The 12,234-nt window shown below is 51.1% G+C and overlaps 1 protein-coding gene across 1 annotated transcript in view; it reads left to right on the top strand.

The window, feature by feature from the left end:
* sox18 (SRY-box 18) overlaps positions 1-12,234 on the top strand; it is a gene marked incomplete at its 3' end in the record, with an annotated part of 354,190 nt that overhangs the window by 130,013 nt on the left and 211,943 nt on the right.

Genomic DNA, 12,234 nt, shown 5'->3' with positions numbered 1-12,234 from the left:
TGCAGGGAAGGGAAAGGGACAGACACAGTGACAGTTACACATAACTATAAACCCAGTGAGACAGCCCCCCCTAACAATCCCACACAGATACCCCCAGTCTCTCTCTCACTCACACAGATACCCCCAGTCTCTCTCTCACTCACACAGATACCCCCAGTCTCTCTCTCACTCACACAGATACCCCCAGTCTCTCACACAGATACCCCCAGTCCCTCTCTCACTCACACAGATACCCCCAGTCTCTCTCTCACTCACACAGATACGCCCGCAGTCTCTCTCTCACTCACACAGATACCCCCAGTCTCTCTCTCACTCACACAGATACCCCCAGTCTCTCTCTCACTCACACAGATACCCCCCAGTCTCTCTCTCACTCACACAGATACCCCCCAGTCTCTCTCTCACTCACACAGATACCCCCCAGTCTCTCTCCTCACTCACACAGATACCCCCAGTCTCTCTCTCTCTCACACAGATACCCCCAGTCTCTCACACAGATACCCCCAGTCTCTCTCTCACTCACACAGATACCCCCAGTCTCTCTCTCACTCACACAGATACCCCCAGTCTCTCTCTCTCACACAGATACCCCCAGTCTCTCTCTCACTCACACAGATACCCCCAGTCTCTCTCTCACTCACACAGATACCCCAGTCTCTCTCTCACTCACACAGATACCCAGTCTCTCTTTCTCACTCACACAGATACCCATCTCTCTCTCACTCACACAGATACCCCCAGTCTCTCTCTCACTCACACAGATGCCCCAGTCTCTCTCTCACTCACACAGATACCCCAGTCTCTCTCTCACTCACACAGATCCCCAGTCTCTCCCACAGATACCCCAGTCTCTCTCTCACTCACACAGATACCCCGTTCTCTCTCACTCACACAGATACCCCCAAGTCTCTCTCTCACTCACACAGATACCCCAGTCTCTCTCTCACTCACACAGATACCCCAGGTCTCTCTCTCACTCACACAGTCTCACTCACACAGATACCCCCACAGATACCCCCAGTCTCTCACACAGATTACCCCCAGTCCCTCTCTCCTCCCCACAGATACCCCAGTCTCTCACACAGATACCCCAGTCTCTCTCTCACTCACACAGATACCCCAGTCCTCTCACACAGATACCCCCAGTCCCTCTCTCACTCACACAGATACCCCAGTCTCCTCCCACAGATACCCCCAGTCTCTCACACAGATACCCCCAGTCTCTCTCTCACTCACACAGATACCCCCAGTCTCTCTCTCACTCACACAGATACCCCCAGTCTCTCTCTCACTCACACAGATACCCCAGTCTCTCACACAGATACCCCCAGTCCCTCTCTCACTCACACAGATACCCCCAGTCTCTCTCTCACTCACACAGATACCCCAGTCTCTCTCTCACTCACACAGATACCCCCAGTCTCTCTCTCACTCACACAGATACCCCAGTCTCTCTCTCAACTCACACAGATACCCCCAGTCTCTCTCTCACTCACACAGATACCCAGTCTCTCTCTCTCTCACACAGATACCCCCAGTCTCTCACACAGATACCCCAGTCCCTCTCTCACTCACACAGATACCCCCAGTCTCTCTCTCACTCACACAGATACCCCCAGTCTCTCTCTCACTCACACAGATACCCCAGTCTCTCTCTCACTCACACAGATACCCCCAGTCTCTCTCTCACTCACACAGATACCCCCAGTCCTCTCTCTCTCTCACACAGATACCCCAGTCTCTCACCAGCCCAGTCCTCTCTCAGCTCAGTCACACAGATACCCCCAGTCTCTCTCTCACTCACACAGATAACCCCAGTCTCTCTCTCACTCACACAGATACCCCAGTCTCTCTCTCACTCACACAGATACCAGTCTCTCACACAGATACCCCCAGTCCCTCTCTCACTCACACAGATACCCCCAGTCTCTCACTCACACCAGATACCCCCAGTCTCTCTCTCACTCACACAGATACCCCAGTCTCTCTCTCACTCACACAGAATACCCCCAGTCCTCTCTCTCACTCACACAGATACCCCCAGTCCGCTCTCTCACTCACACAGATACCCCCAGTCCCTCTCTCACTCACACAGATACCCCCAGTCTCTCTCTCACTCACACAGATACCCCCAGTCCCTCTCTCACTCACACAGATACCTCCCAGTCTCTCTCTCACTCACACAGATACCCCAGTCCTCTCTCTCAACTCAACACAGATACCCCAGTCTCTCTCTCACTCACACAGATACCCCCAGTCTCTCTCTCACTCACACAGATACCCCAGTCTTCTCCACCAGATACCCCCAGTCTCTCTCTCACTCACACAGATACCCCCAGTCTGTCTCTTCACTCACACAGATACCCCCAGTCTCTCTCTCTCTCACACAGATACCCCCAGTCTCTCCCACAGATACCCCCAGTCTCTCCCACAGATACCCCAGTCTCTCACCACCAGATACCCCAGTCCCTCTCTCACTCACACAGATACCCCCAGTCTCTCCCCAGATACCCCCAGTCTCTCACACAGATACCCCCAGTCTCTCTCTCACTCACACAGATACCCCCAGTCTCTCTCTCACTCACACCGATACCCCCAGTCTCTCTCTCACTCACACAGATACCCCCAGTCTCTCTCTCACTCACACAGATACCCCCAGTCCCTCTCTCACTCACACAGATACCCCCAGTCTCTCTCTCACTCACACAGATACCCCAGTCTCTCTCTCACTCACACAGATACCCCAGTCTCTCTCTCACTCACACAGATACCCCAGTCCCTCTCACTCACACAGATACCCCCAGTCTCTCTCTCACTCACACAGATACCCCCAGTCTCTCTCTCTCTCACACAGATACCCCCAGTCCTCTCACACAGATACCCCAGTCCTCTCTCACTCACACAGATACCCCAGTCCCTCTCTCACTCACACAGATACCCCCAGTCTCTCTCTCACTCACACAGATACCCCCAGTCTCTCTCTCACTCACACAGATACCCCCAGTCTCTCTCTCACTCACACAGATACCCCAGTCTCTCTCTCTCTCAACACAGATACCCCAGTCTCTCACACAGATACCCCCAGTCCCTCTCTCACTCACACAGATACCCCAGTCCCTCTCTCACTCACACAGATACCCCCAGTCTCTCTCTCACTCACACAGATACCCCCAGTCTCTCTCTCACTCACACAGATACCCCCACCGTCTCTCACTCACACAGATACCCCCAGTCCCTCTCTCACTCACACAGATACCCCCAGTCCTCTCTCACTCACACAGATACCCCAGTCCTCTCTCACTCACACAGATACCCCCAGTCCTCTCCACTCACACAGATACCCCCAGTCTCTCTCTCACTCACACAGATACCCCCAGTCTCTCTCTCACTCACACAGATACCCCCAGTCCTCTCTCCTCACACAGATACCCCCAGTCTCTCTCTCACTCACACAGATACCCCAGTCCTCTCTCTCACTCACACAGATACCCCAGTCCCTCTCTCACTCACACAGATACCCCCAGTCCCTCTCTCACTCACACAGATACCCCCAGTCTCTCTCTCACTCACACAGATACCCCCAGTCCCTCTCTCACTCACACAGATACCCCCAGTCTCTCTCTCACTCACACAGATACCCCAGTCCCTCTCTCACTCACACAGATACCCCCAGTCTCTCTCTCACTCACAACAGATACCCCCAGTCTCCTCTCTCACTCACCACAGATACCCCCAGTCCCTCTCTCACTCACACAGATACCCCCAGTCTCTCTCTCACTCACACAGATACCCCCAGTCTCTCTCTCACTCACACAGATACCCCCAGTCTCTCTCTCACTCACACAGATACCCCAGTCTCTCTCTCACTCACACCAGATACCCCCAGTCCCTCTCTCACTCACACAGATACCCCCAGTCTCTCTCTCCACTCACACAGATACCCCCAGTCTCTCTCTCACTCACACAGATACCCCCAGTCTCTCTCTCACTCACACAGATACCCCCAGTCTCTCACACAGATACCCCCCAGTCCCTCTCTCACTCACACAGATACCCCCAGTCTCTCTCTCACTCACACAGATACCCCCAGTCTCTCTCTCCACTCACACAGATACCCCCAGTCTCTCTCTCACTCACACAGATACCCCCAGTCTCTCTCTCACTCACACAGATACCCCCAGTCTCTCACACAGATACCCCCCAGTCCCTCTCTCACTCACACAGATACCCCCAGTCTCTCTCTCACTCACACAGATACCCCCAGTCTCTCTCTCACTCACACAGATACCCCCAGTCTCTCACTACCAGATACCCCCAGTCTCTCTCTCACTCACACAGATACCCCCAGTCTCTCTCTCACTCACCACAGATACCCCCAGTCTCTCTCTCACTCACACAGATACCCCCAGTCTCTCTCTCACTCACACAGATACCCCAGTCTCTCACACAGATACCCCCAGTCTCTCTCTCACTCACACAGATACCCCCAGTCTCTCTCTCACTCACACAGATACCCCCAGTCTCTCTCTCACTCACACAGATACCCCCAGTCCCTCTCTCACTCACACAGATACCCCCAGTCTCTCACACAGATACCCCAGTCTCTCTCTCACTCACACAGATACCCCCCAGTCTCTCTCTCACTCACACAGATACCCCCAGTCCCTCTCTCACTCACCACAGATACCCCCAGTCTCTCTCTCACTCACACAGATACCCCCAGTCTCTCTCTCACTCACACAGATACCCCCAGTCCCTCTCTCACTCACACAGATACCCCCAGTCTCTCTCTCACTCACACAGATACCCCCAGTCTCTCTCTCACTCACACAGATACCCCCAGTCTCTCACACAGATACCCCCAGTCTCTCTCTCACTCACACCAGATACCCCCAGTCTCTCTCTCACTCACACAGATACCCCCAGTCTCTCTCTCACTCACACAGATACCCCCAGTCTCTCTCTCACTCACACAGATACCCCCAGTCTCTCACACAGATACCCCCAGTCCCTCTCTCACTCACACAGATACCCCCAGTCTCTCTCTCACTCACACAGATACCCCAGTCTCTCTCTCACTCACACAGATACCCCCAGTCTCTCTCTCACTCACACAGATACCCCCAGTCTCTCTCTCACTCACACAGATACCCCCCAGTCTCTCTCTCACTCACACAGATACCCCCAGTCTCTCACACAGATACCCCCAGTCCCTCTCTCACTCACACAGATACCCCCAGTCTCTCTCTCACTCACACAGATACCCCAGTCTCTCTTCTCACTCACACAGATACCCCCAGTCTCTCACACAGATACCCCCAGTCTCTCTCTCACTCACACAGATACCCCCAGTCTCTCTCTCACTCACACAGATACCCCCAGTCTCTCTCTCACTCACACAGATACCCCCAGTCTCTCTCTCACTCACACAGATACCCCCAGTCTCTCACACAGATACCCCCAGTCCTCTCTCTCACTCACACAGATACCCCCAGTCTCTCTCTCACTCACACAGATACCCCCAGTCTCTCTCTCACTCACACAGATACCCCCAGTCCCTCTCTCACTCACACAGATACCCCCAGTCTCTCACACAGATACCCCCAGTCTCTCTCTCACTCACACAGATACCCCCAGTCCCTCTCTCACTCACACAGATACCCCCAGTCTCTCTCTCACTCACACAGATACCCCCAGTCTCTCTCTCACTCACACAGATACCCCCAGTCCCTCTCTCACTCACACAGATACCCCCAGTCTCTCTCTCACTCACACAGATACCCCCAGTCTCTCTCTCACTCACACAGATACCCCCAGTCTCTCTCTCACTCACACAGATACCCCCAGTCTCTCTCTCACTCACACAGATACCCCCAGTCTCTCACACAGATACCCCCAGTCCCTCTCTCACTCACACAGATACCCCCAGTCTCTCACACAGATACCCCCAGTCTCTCTCTCACTCACACAGATACCCCCAGTCTGTCTCTCACTCACACAGATACCCCCAGTCTCTCTCTCACTCACACAGATACCCCCAGTCTCTCCCACAGATACCCCCAGTCTCTCTCTCACTCACACAGATACCCCCAGTCTCTCTCTCACTCACACAGATACCCCCAGTCTCTCTCTCACTCACACAGATACCCCCAGTCTCTCTCTCACTCACACAGATACCCCCAGTCTCTCTCTCACTCACACAGATACCCCCAGTCTCTCTCTCACTCACACAGATACCCCCAGTCTCTCACACAGATACCCCCAGTCTCTCACTTACAGCCCCCGCTGCCGGACGGAGGGGCCAAGACACGAGCGCTGTTGCCCCAGGGACTGTCTGACCTGGGAATGGGGACAAATGAACATCAATCTCAGGTTTGTCAGCCCGTGGGGCAGTAGTTGGAGGCAGCGAGAAGAGGTTCCGCCAGAGCCCCGCCCCCAGCGACAAGAAGCTCAGTATCCAATCAGGGGCTTTGTCCTGCCGCGGCTGCTATTGGCCAGTGAGGGGGGAAATCAGACTGAGCGGGAAGATCGAACGTGAGAAACCGAATTGTGTGTAAATAGAGACCAATTGAAAGCTTGCTAAGAACGGGCCAATCAATAACATCCTGAAGGTGCACTTACCTTTTAAAGGGGCATTTCCTTCTGTGGCAGCAGAAAGTTCCAGATCAGTAACAAACTGACACACCGGGCAGCAACTGGCCAATCAGGCTCAATCTTGATAAATGCACTTGGGTCAAACATAATATAATGGGCCTGATTCACTAAAGGGCGATAAAAATGATCGCACGCTTTTTCGCGTTAAAAAACGCAAAATAACTTGCGCGCGATTCACCATAGTATTATCGCGTGCGATAAATCGCCATTTTCGCATGGGGTATTTCTCGCACTAGTTTTACCGTTTTGCGTTAATTTCCGCGCTGAAAAGAATACGATCGCATGATTCACTGTAACTTTTGCGCGCTAAATATCGCATTCGGCTATACGAAAATTAACCCCTACTACAGGCAGGCGATAATTATAGAAAAGTACAGTAAATGAGTTTTTGCAATAAAATATGGACTTACAGTGTTATTTATTCAGTGTTTCCCCCAGAGTGACACAGCCGCCAGTTTGCAGCCAAATGGGCATTTTTAATACGGTAATTTTCTGCAAGTATTGGCGTGTATGGCTAACATGGCGAGCGTTCATTTGCGCGACTATTTCTATTTGGCTACAAGTGATGAAATGTTTCACCAGGCATGGATTCGCAGCGAATTTTTGGACGTGCGTTGAATTTTTTCGCGGCGGATTTTTTCATGCGTTTCGCAAAACAATCCGCCAATGGCAAAACGCATGAAAAAATTCGCCCCGCAAAAATTCACCGCACATCCAAAAATTTATACAAGCGTCAAAAAATAATAGTCACGGGCAACAAATTTTTTGCCCGCACAACATTTTTGCCGTTTCGTGGATCTTTCGAAAGATTTGCTAATTTTTCACTAAAGAAACCAGAACAGATTCACTCATCACTAGTGGCTACTATTCATAAGCATCTACTATTTATATGCTACTATTTATATGCTACTATTTATATGCTACTATTCATAAGCATCTACTATTTATATGCTACTATTTATATGCTACTATTTATATGCTACTATTTATATGCTACTATTTATATGCTACCATTTATATGCTACCATTTATATGCTACCATTTATATGCTACCATTTATATGCTACCATTTATATGCTACCATTTATATGCTACCATTTATATGCTACCATTTATATGCTACCATTTATATGCTACCATTTATATGCTACTATTTATATGCTACCATTTATATGCACTATTTATATGCTACCATTTATATGCTACCATTTATATGCTACCATTTATATGATACCATTTATATGCTACTATTTATATGCACTATTTATATGCTACCATTTATATGCTACCATTTATATGCTACCATTTATATGCTACCATTTATATGATACCATTTATATGCACTATTTATATGCTACCATTTATATGCTACCATTTATATGATACCATTTATATGCACTATTTATATGCTACCATTTATATGATACCATTTATATGATACCATTTATATGCTACTATTTATATGCACTATTTATATGCTACCATTTATATGCTACCATTTATATGATACCATTTATATGCTACTATTTATATGCACTATTTATATGCTACCATTTATATGCTACCATTTATATGCTACTATTTATATGATACCATTTATATGCTACTATTTATATGATACCATTTATATGCTACTATTTATATGCTACTATTTATATGCTACCATTTATATGCTACTATTTATATGCTACCATTTATATGATACCATTTATATGTGGCTAATATTTATACACACCATTTATATGCTTCGACAATTTTTATACACTGTTTCTATGCTACCATTCATATTCGGCGATTATTCGCGTAATTTAGCGCATGTACAGGCAAATACCGCATTGAAATAGTCTTTCGCGAGTTAAATAACGCTTGCAATATCGCGCATAAAAAAGCGCGAGTATGCTTATAGTGAATCGTGCGAAAAATCGCCAAAATTAAGCGGCGGTAAAAATTTTAGCGCACAATACGAATAGCGCACGTTTTATCGCCCTTTAGTGAATCAGGCCCAATGTGAGTTATACACTAACTGGGGGTGAGAGGGGGGGGGGGGGGAATGTAATTGGGAGGGAAGTGGGGGGATTTGTGGATAACAACCTGTGTAACTACAGGCAGTGTCACATATAGTCTTGTATATACAGAAACCCTACTATAGTTTATATAAATACCCCGCTGTGTAGCCCCGGGGGCAAACAGTAGGGTTTCTGTAGCAAACACCCCAGCTGTACCAGTGCAGGAATGGCTGCCCCCGGGGCTACACAGCGGGGTATTTATATAAACTATAGTAGGGTTTCTGTAGCAAACACCCCAGCTGTACCAGTGCAGGAATGGCTGCCCCCGGGGCTACACAGCGGGGTATTTATATAAACTATAGTAGGGTTTCTGTAGCAAACACCCCAGCTGTACCGGTGCAGGAATGGCTGCCCCCGGGGCTACACAGCGGGGCATTTATATAAACTATAATAGGGTTTCTGTAGCAAACACCCCAGCTGTACCGGTGCAGGAATGGCTGCCCCCGGGGCTACACAGCGGGGTATTTATATAAACTATAGTAGGGTTTCTGTAGCAAACACCCCAGCTGTACCAGTGCAGGAATGGCTGCCCCCGGGGCTACACAGCGGGGTATTTATATAAACTATAGTAGGGTTTCTGTAGCAAACACCCCAGCTGTACCAGTGCAGGAATGGCTGCCCCCGGGGCTACACAGCGGGGTATTTATATAAACTATAGTAGGGTTTCTGTAGCAAACACCCCAGCTGTACCGGTGCAGGAATGGCTGCCCCCGGGGCTACACAGCGGGGTATTTATATAAACTATAGTAGGGTTTCTGTAGCAAACACCCCAGCTGTACCAGTGCAGGAATGGCTGCCCCCGGGGCTACACAGCGGGGTATTTATATAAACTATAGTAGGGTTTCTGTAGCAAACACCCCAGCTGTACCGGTGCAGGAATGGCTGCCCCCGGGGCTACACAGCGGGGTATTTATATAAACTATAGTAGGGTTTCTGTAGCAAACACCCCAGCTGTACCGGTGCAGGAACGGCTGCCCCCGGGGCTACACAGCGGGGTATTTATATAAACTATAGTAGGGTTTCTGTAGCAAACACCCCAGCTGTACCAGTGCAGGAACAGCTGCCCCCGGGGCTACACAGCGGGGTATTTATATAAACTATAGTAGGGTTTCTGTAGCAAACACCCCAGCTGTACCGGTGCAGGAATGGCTGCCCCCGGGGCTACACAGCGGGGTATTTATATAAACTATAGTAGGGTTTCTGTAGCAAACACCCCAGCTGTACCAGTGCAGGAATGGCTGCCCCCGGGGCTACACAGCGGGGTATTTATATAAACTATAGTAGGGTTTCTGTAGCAAACACCCCAGCTGTACCGGTGCAGGAATGGCTGCCCCCGGGGCTACACAGCGGGGTATTTATATAAACTATAGTAGGGTTTCTGTAGCAAACACCCCAGCTGTACCGGTGCAGGAATGGCTGCCCCCAGGGCTACACAGGGGGGTATTTATATAAACTATAGTAGGGTTTCTGTAGCAAACACCCCAGCTGTACCGGTGCAGGAACGGCTGCCCCCGGGGCTACACAGCGGGGTATTTATATAAACTATAGTAGGGTTTCTGTAGCAAACACCTCAGCTGTACCGGTGCAGGAACGGCTGCCCCCGGGGCTACACAGCGGGGTATTTATATAAACTATAGTAGGGTTTCTGTAGCAAACACCCCAGCTGTACCAGTGCAGGAATGGCTGCCCCCGGGGCTACACAGCGGGGTATTTATATAAACTATAGTAGGGTTTCTGTAGCAAACACCCCAGCTGTACCGGTGCAGGAACGGCTGCCCCCGGGGCTACACAGCGGGGTATTTATATAAACTATAGTAGGGTTTCTGTAGCAAACACCCCAGCTGTACCAGTGCAGGAATGGCTGCCCCCGGGGCTACACAGCGGGGTATTTATATAAACTATAGTAGGGTTTCTGTAGCAAACACCCCAGCTGTACCAGTGCAGGAATGGCTGCCCCCGGGGCTACACAGCGGGGTATTTATATACAGTGAGGATCAGACGCCTGGGGTATATAACTGCAGCAGGAAGTACCTGAGTATAACGTGTCACTTCCCCTCAGGGCTCTGGATACACAGCGCCACCTGCTGGTTATGGAGAGAAACGTAAGTGAGAGCACAGGCCTGGGGGTCAGTACGTCGGATACAGAGGGTATTTAGTAACGGTGCAGATAATGGGCCAATGGCAGAATAATCCGCCCAATAGCGAGGGGACCAACAGCGCTGTCCAGGGGTCCGTCTGGGGCCCAAGCCGGTGCAACCCCCTCACGTTAAGCTTTATTGCATCAGAGGGGCAAGTAGGGGTCTCATTGCTAGGGCAGAGGGGCAAGTAGGGGTCTCATTGCTAGGGCAGAGGGGCAAGTAGGGGTCTCATTGCTAGGGCAGAGGGGCAAGTAGGGGTCTCATTGCTAGGGCAGAGGGGCAAGTAGGGGTCTCATTGCTAGGGCAGAGGGGCAAGTAGGGGTCTCATTGCTAGGGCAGAGGGGCAAGTAGGGGTCTCATTGCTAGGGCAGAGGGGCAAGTAGGGGTCTCATTGCTAGGGCAGAGGGGCAAGTAGGGGTCTCATTGCTAGGGCAGAGGGGCAAGTAGGGGTCTCATTGCTAGGGGGTCTCTTTTGCACTGTCAGCACTAGAAGAGACAAAATAGCGATTTAAAAATCAAAATTTCATCACCCCCCCCCCATTTAATCTGATTCTGTCAGCGAATAGGAAACATCGATTGGTTTAGGCTGCAGAGGGGGGTCCCTGTACGGAGGGGTATTGGCGGGGCAGTTATTGGTGGGGCAGTATGCCCTCTGTATGAAACATATACCCACAATAAATGCATTTAATCTGCTGCGCCATTCTGTGCCCGTGTGTAAGAGGGTCTGTAGGCAAGATCTGCCCCCCACTGCCCCCAGACTGAGCCCCCTGTTACTGCCAAACTGGTCGGCAGGAGTCGGAGGGATACTGGTCAGTAGCTACGGGGGCAACACTGTACCCCAGACGTAGGGGGCGCTGCTACGGGGGCAACACTGTACCCCAGACGTAGGGGGCGCTGCTACGGGGGCAACACTGTACCCCAGACGTAGGGGGCGCTGCTACGGGGGCAACACTGTACCCCAGACGTAGGGGGCGCTGCTACGGGGGCAACACTGTACCCCAGACGTAGGGGGCGCTGCTACGGGGGCAACACTGTACCCCAGACGTAGGGGGCGCTGCTACGGGGGCAACACTGTACCCCAGACGTAGGGGGCGCTGCTACGGGGGCAACACTGTACCCCAGACGTAGGGGGCGCTGCTACGGGGGCAACACTGTACCCCAGACGTAGGGGGCGCTGCTACGGGGGCAACACTGTACCCCAGACGTAGGGGGCGCTGCTACGGGGGCAACACTGTACCCCAGACGTAGGGGGCGCTGCTACGGGGGCAACACTGTACCCCAGACGTAGGGGGCGCTGCTACGGGGGCAACACTGTACCCCAGACGTAGGGGGCGCTGCTACGGGGGCAACACTGTACCCCAGACGTAGGGGGCGCT

The sequence above is a fragment of the Xenopus tropicalis genome, chromosome 10 (assembly GCF_000004195.4).
Source record: "Xenopus tropicalis strain Nigerian chromosome 10, UCB_Xtro_10.0, whole genome shotgun sequence".
NCBI classification, from domain to species: domain Eukaryota; kingdom Metazoa; phylum Chordata; class Amphibia; order Anura; family Pipidae; genus Xenopus; species Xenopus tropicalis.
This window is presented reverse-complemented; position numbering and strand designations above follow the sequence as displayed.